Below are 7122 nucleotides of genomic sequence, written 5' to 3' on the forward strand. Positions count from 1 at the left end.
TCCAGACAAACGAAGAAAATCAGCATGTGTAGTCAGCATGCATTCACCAGGGGGAAGTTATGCTTGACCAACCCGATAAGGTTCTGCACTGAAATGAGCAGCCTGCTGGACGCCCAGAGAGCGGTGGATAATGCCTTCCTAGACATCTGTAAGGCTTTTGACACCGTTCCCATAGGACAGACACAGAGAAGCCGCTGATGTATGCAGAGGACACAAAACTCTGGGGAATGACTGACTTACCAGAAGGCCGTGCTGCCATCCAGAGGGACCCTGACAGGCTGAAAAGGTGCGCTCACAAGGATCTCACAAAGTTCAAGGAGAACTACAAAGTCCTGCACCTGGGGAGCAACAGCCTGTCCTGTGGGGAGAGGCTGTGAGAGCTGGGCCTGTTCAGCCTAGGGAAAAGCAGGCTTAGGAGGGATTTTATCAACGTGTATAAACGCCTGATATATGGGTGCAAAGAAGGCAGAGACAAGCTCTTTTCAGTGGCATTGTGTAATGTGCTGTGTACTGTGCTTGAGGCGCCCCTGCTTGAGCAGTGCAGCAGGACCCGATGAACTCCAGAAGTCCCTTCCAGCCTCAACCATTCTGCAACCTCAGTGCTGAAAGGGAGCAAAGCACAGCCTACCAGCACCTACATAACAGCTCTGCCACAGTCCTCAGACAAGTTGTTTAGTTAAGCTACTGGTGATCATACAGAGGGCTCCCTCTGACACTACAGTACATCAGAGCAGTGAGCTCTACACAGCTTGTAACTCACCACTAGGCCTAACCTGCAAGCTCTCGAAGATAACACATAATCTACAATCTAGGATTATTTGTGCTCTCACTGCACAGATTTTGTGAGATCATATTCCATACAATAGGGGATCAACATACCGTTTGTCCTGACCAGAAAAGCCAAAGCTTTACACAACTTATACTGAAAGCCTTTGGAGACCCCAAACTTCCCATAGTGATACGTGAATGACCATGTACGACACTGATATGTAACAAAATTTATGATTCCTAATTTTAGAAGAGTTCTGTGAAAGAAACACTCGTTTTACTTACTACCCAATTACCTCTTTCCCAGTCCCGATTACTCTCTTGCTGAGCACTGTGACATTTCAGAATACTGAGTGCTTTTACAGTACATTTGCTCAGCACACCCAAAAATCCAGTGTGTAATTGGTGAAAAAGGAGATCTAAATGGCAATAAAGAGGCTACATGGAGATCTACACACACATACAAAAAAAAAAAAAAAAAAGAAATTTCAAGGGCAAAACAAACACAGTAACAGAACTTCGTAAGTATAAGCGTATAAGCTACCGTCTGTACAACACTCAGATGCATTTACTACGTCTGCGAAACCAATCAAGAATATAACTTGATACACAAGATAAAAGAACATGATGAACACACCACCCCTAGTTTCCGTATTAAAACATTTTTAAAAGCACAGTTTTAAAATTGTTACGTACAAATAAGTTCAGTCACCAGCCAAGCAGTTAAACATTAGCGAAGTCAGAAACCAAGACTTGAGCTGCTACCCCCCTTCCCTTTCACTTGCTAGAAAAATAATGTAACTTGACAAACAAGGTGTGAAACAACAGTCCAGCACTTGCCTGTACAAGGACTGTTGGAGGACTAGAAGCCAAAACAAGCTCTGTTCCTGCTGCAAAGATTCCATACGAGCTATTATTAACCTGCTCTAAATATCACAAATGAAACAACCAGGGCTGCATCGCCCAGCACTGAATTGTCCTTGACAGCAATGAAACAAGGCGATCAACACTCAGATGGTAAACACGTAAGGGAATTCTCCACATCTTCTGACCTTTTCTTCTACTTATCACACCACTTTATTTTTAAAAAGGAGACACTCAGGAGGTCACTTATTTCCCCCCTCCCCCATTGATTAAGACTGTCCAATATACAACTGCTTATTTTAAGCATACCTTATTTAAGGCTACTAAGGTCATCACTAACAATAAAGACATTTCTGCATTTTGTGAATGCTTTTAGTCTGCAGATCAAACAGCAAACAGATGGGTAAGCACGTGAGCCACAGCTCAACTCTATTCTATCTAGGTAAAAATGAGAGACGAAGTACTTAAGACATGGCACAAAAACGCAAGACCCCCACACTCTCTTTAAATGACAGATACCTATCTGCTTTAGCCTTTGACTCAGAGTAATTTCTGAACCCCTTCAGAAGTCTCTGATCAATCTGCTGGTGATTTTGACCATCATCTTTCTGCACTTCGTGCTAAGAATCATTTTGCACGTGCTCAAGGAACATGCCCAGCTTAGCGAAGCAATCTAAAGACGAGCAACCGAGGAAATAAAGGCCAGAAGTTATTAACTTAATTATTTACAGAAAAAGTATACCATAGGTTATTAAAAAAAGAAGAAAAATCTTTCATGTCCTTTTACGTTCCTTTTTTCTTAAACGCTAAGTAAAAGTCCGCTTCATTTTTATAAAAAGTGGATTTCTAACTTCTTTATTTTTCCACGCAGCTTCCTGAGAAGCTTGGTTTTCCATTACCCAGAAGGGCTGCAGTAAAAAGCGGCTCCCCACCTACATTCTTGCTGGGTGCAACACGACCAGGGTGGGATATCAGAAGCCGTGCCATTATGTAACAGTTCTGCAGAAGTTCGGACAGTCGGGAACCGCGAACACCAGCCAAACTTTTATATCTGCGGATATTTATAGCCTGCTTGCTCAGTGCCTGTGCAGAGCTATGCACCGGCCCATTAATCCCCGATGACTTCGCTACAGCGGCCCCACAAGCCTGTGAGAAGTATGATTATTCCCTTGGATACCTTACCGAGCCTTCAGGTCTCACTTTTTTTGTTTGTTTTATGTTTTTTGTTGTTTTTTTTTTTTTTTCTCTTCCTTTTCAGCCACAAGCAAGCGCGGCAAAGCTAACGTTTACCTTTACAACCACCTCCAGGGAGAAACCTTCCCGCAGGAGAAGAAAAATAAAGACGAGGGCAGCAAACGCGTGCGGCACGGCTGATGGCTGGGCGATTTGCCCCTGAGATTGCCCAGGGGGAGGCAGCCGGGCTCTGAGGGGTACGAACCACGCAGGTCCCTTCCCCTCAGCCCCCCTCAGCCCCCCTCAGCCCCCCCCAGCGCCCCCCAGCGCCCCTCAGCCCCCCCCAGAGCCCCTCAGCGCCCCTCAGAGCCCCCCAGCCCCCCTCAGAGCCCCTCAGCGCCCCTCAGCGCCCCCCAGCCCCCCTCAAGCGCTCACCCGGCCGCCGCCGCCCGCCGCTCGCCTCCCTGCGCCCGCCCGGCCGGGCCCGCGCCGCCTGTTTACCTCACGAGCCGCCCCCTGCCCAGGCCCGGCCGCCAGCCCCGCCCCCGCCGCGCTCCCATTGGCCGCCCCGCTGTCCACGCCCCTCCCGGCACGGCGCGGCCGGCGAGGAGCGTGCCGAGCCCGTGCGCCGGGCGCTCCCACCAATGGCAGCAGGGCCCGGGCGGGGCGCGGGCCAATGAGGGGCGGGGAGGGCGGCGCGCGCGGCGGCTGCAGGGGGACGTGAGGCCCGTGAGGTCCGTGCGGCGGGGCCGCGCCGGGCGTGAGGCGCGTGTGGCACGGCCCGGGCGGGAGGGAGGGGGCGGGGCGGGGCAGGGCGGGAGCTGCCTCAGAGAGAGGGGAAGAAACCCGTCAGGGCTGGGGGGGGCGGGGTGATCGCCCCTCGCCTCATGGGGCTCGGGGGGTGATGGGGGTGGTTGGTACCCAGAGGCGGTGTGGAGAGCTGTGTGCTTTGCAATAAATAATAAATTTTAAAAAAAAGCATTATCCGCTGTTCTGTCATTTTCTCCTGGCAAAGAGTCCCTTTACAGCTCTTTGGAGGATCCCTTTAGGTGCAGCCCCAGCTCCCTCAGCCGCTCCTCACAGGACTTGTGCTCCTTCACCAGCTTCATAGCCCTTCTCTGGACACGCTCCAGGGCCTCGATATCCTTCTTGTAGTGAGGGGCCCAAAGCTGAACACAGTACTCGAGGTGCAGCTCCACCAAACCAGAGTACAGGGAACGATCACCTCCTGGTCCTGCTGGCTGCACCATTCCTGACACAGCCAGGATGCCATTGGCCTTCTTGGCCACCTGGGCACACTGCTGGCTCATGTTCAGGCAAGCATCAACCAGCACCCCCAGATCCTTTTCCTCTGCATGGCTTTCCAGCCACTCTGCCCCAAGCCTCTAGCGCTGCATGGGGTTGTTGTGGCCAAAGTGCAGGCCCCGGCACTTGGCCATGTTGAACCTCATCCCATTGACCTCTGCCCATTGACCCAACCTGTCCAGGTCCCTCTGCAGGGCCTTCCTACTTTCCAGCAGATCGACACTTCCCCCGAGCTTGGTGTCACTGCAAACTTACTGAGGGTGCACTCAATTCCCTCGTCCAAATCATCAATAAATATATGAAAGAGGATGGGCCCCAACACAGACCCCTGGGGAACACCACAGGTGACCGGTCACCAGCTGGATTTCCCTCTGTTCACCACCACTCTCTGGGCCCGGCCATCCAGCCAGCTTTTACCCCAGCACAGAGTGTACCTGCCCAACCTGTGGGCCGCAGCTTCTCCAGGAGAATCCTGTGGGAGACCGTGCCAAGGGCCCTGCTGCAGTCCGGGTAGACTGCATCAACAGCCTTTCCCTCATCCACCAGGCGGGTCACCCAGTCATGGAAGGAGATGAGGTTGGTCAGGCAGGACTTGCCTTTCATGAACCTGTGCTGACTGGGCCTGATCCCCTGGTTGTCCCACACATGCTGTATGACTGCACTCAAGATGATCTGTTCCATCACCTTTCCTGGCACCAAGGTCAGGCTGACAGGCCTGTAGTTCCCTGGGTCCTCCTTACAACCCTTCACATTAGCAAGTCTCCAGTCAGCCAGGACCTCTCTGGATGACCGTGACCGCTGATAGATGATGGAAAGCAGCCCAGCAATCACATCCACCAACTCCTTCAGCACCCTCGGGTGGATCCCATCTGGCCCCATGGACTTGTGACAGTGCAGGTGGAGCAGCAGGTCTCTAACTGTTTCCACCTAACTGTGGGGGGTTTCTTCTGCTTTGGCAAGCACGTGCCTCAACAACTTTCCTGCCTGAAAACTAATACAACACATTCTTTATGATGTATTTGCTGCAAGGCTGCATTAGTGCAGAAGTATATTTGGACAAGGTTTACGGATTAAATAGTTCATTTATTCTTACAGTATAATAGTTCGTTTATTCTCATAAAAGCCCTCTAGTCATAGCATAACTTACAGAACTAATGAACAAACAGCCCTGAGCTTTGATTTCAGCTATGTTAATTACTTGTTTTGTCCAACTTTTTTTAGCTAACTAGTAGTCTGAACTGAGGACCTCAATCCACACTGAAGGACCTACTTCAAAGCTAGTGGGAGGTGCAGGTTCTGTGAAGCTGTGAAGGACACAGAGGATCAATGGTCTGCTACAAATGCGTGTAGCGGTTCAGCTCTGCAGCTGGTGAATATTGCTGTTGATCTGCCAGTTCCAAACTTCCCTGCTCTATGTAGTGGGACAATTATATCCCTTGCCTTCATCTATTGACACCAAAGGTGATTTGGCTGGTATTTACGAACACATAAAACCTTGTTTAAATATTACAGAAATTCCTTTATGTGTTTTGTTTGCTTATTTTAAATAAAAAAATGGCATCCCACCAAAGCCCCAGCCACCTTCCTAGCTGAGCCATGAGATGTTCTCTGCCAGCCACAACAGACAGCTGCAAGTAATCTTGTTAAAACGTGTTACTTTTATGTCTGAGAACTGAATGGAGACTGGATGTGGTAGGTGATACAAAAATGTGACTTTAATAATGTACTAACCTCAAAAAGTTTTGTCTAAAAATATGTAGTCAATACTGACATTTCCAGGAGTGTATACAAATTAATTATTAAATTTTTGTTTAAGTCCATACCATTTTCTCTAAAAGAAAGGTAATCTTTACCTTCCTCAGAAAAGAGAGATATTTGAGACATCTTTCTTTGAGGACACTCTTTTATCTAGAGATGTACTGAATTTGGATGCCAGTTCCAAGTTCGTGCGTAATGCCACCTAACTTGCGTCAGGTCAGCATTAATTGTGAAATAATGTCTTACTCACTGTGCTGAGCATGGAGAATTCCATGCGTTTCTGCATGAGCACGCTGTCATAATTTGAGATGTAGGCAGAACAAGCAAGGGATAAAGCTCTCCCAATCTTTCCAAGACAGGCCTGGCTGGTTCACTTTATTCCCATGTGGTAAACCATTCTTCCTGCTGCTGTTTAATTTGCATCTGCGTTGGGTTTATGTGGCAAGTTTTAGTAGCAGGGGTCTGCAAGGGTGGCCTCTAAGAGAAGAGTCCAGAAGCTGCCCTGTGTCAGATAAAAGCCTGCAGCCCGTGGAGAGGAGTCCACACAGGAGCAGGAGGTCTGGGGGGAGCTGCCGCTCACCCGTGGGGGCCCCGTGCTGGAGCAGTTTGCTCCTGGGGGATGGACCCCATGGAATGGAGCCGTGTGGGAGCAGTGCTTGAAGAGCTGCTGCCTGTGGGCAGACCCCCAGGATCAGTTTGGGAAGGAAGCCCAGGCCACTACATTCTGGTTTTGTGCCCTTCACCAGAAGGTTGTAGATAAAACAGCAGAGACACCCACTTTGAATCAACTGTCAGAGTTTCTGTAGGAGCTGATCTGCTAAACATGCAATGCAAACACCTGCTAGATTAAGCCCTTTCAAGCAGGGCGGCTAGAAGAAACCTAGAAGAGTTTCCTGTTAAAAACTAAAGTTTGGCATCCATTGATGCCTTAGAGCCTCCAGTATGACGTGGCAGCAGAATGAGGCTGTTGCATGTTACAAGTTTTTACTTCAGTGTCTAAATCCCATTTCTGTAATTTCTGTGTTATGTACTTGTTTCCTTTTGCAGATCTGCGCAATGCAGATCTGAATTTACAGAGCAAGCATGAGCAGCATTAAGAAATCTGTCACATTACGTCTTTGGTACTGCAACTGTCATTTGCTTCTCAAATCTTATCCAGTATTGCCACATTCAGTCAGCTTTCAACAGATTTGCTGCCTTACCCAAAAATGTGATCGCTTCTAGGAAGATTCTTATATCAATGAGGATTATATA

General features: G+C 49.0%; 1 protein-coding gene across 2 annotated transcripts in view; it reads right to left on the reverse strand.

The window, feature by feature from the left end:
- The window catches only part of COQ8A (coenzyme Q8A), a 36500-nt gene extending 33173 nt beyond the window's left edge, over positions 1-3327 (reverse strand). The window contains exon 1 of one of the 2 annotated variants that reach the window (XM_032185529.1): positions 3307-3327. The gene's annotated coding sequence lies outside the window, so the exon portion shown is untranslated. Of the gene's footprint in view, positions 1-3240; positions 3268-3306 lie in introns of those variants that run through there. The other variant, XM_032185528.1, reaches the window with a different exon arrangement.
- Positions 3328-7122: the final 3795 nt, after the last annotated feature.

The sequence above is a fragment of the Aythya fuligula genome, chromosome 3 (assembly GCF_009819795.1).
Source record: "Aythya fuligula isolate bAytFul2 chromosome 3, bAytFul2.pri, whole genome shotgun sequence".
In the NCBI taxonomy this organism is placed as follows: domain Eukaryota; kingdom Metazoa; phylum Chordata; class Aves; order Anseriformes; family Anatidae; genus Aythya; species Aythya fuligula.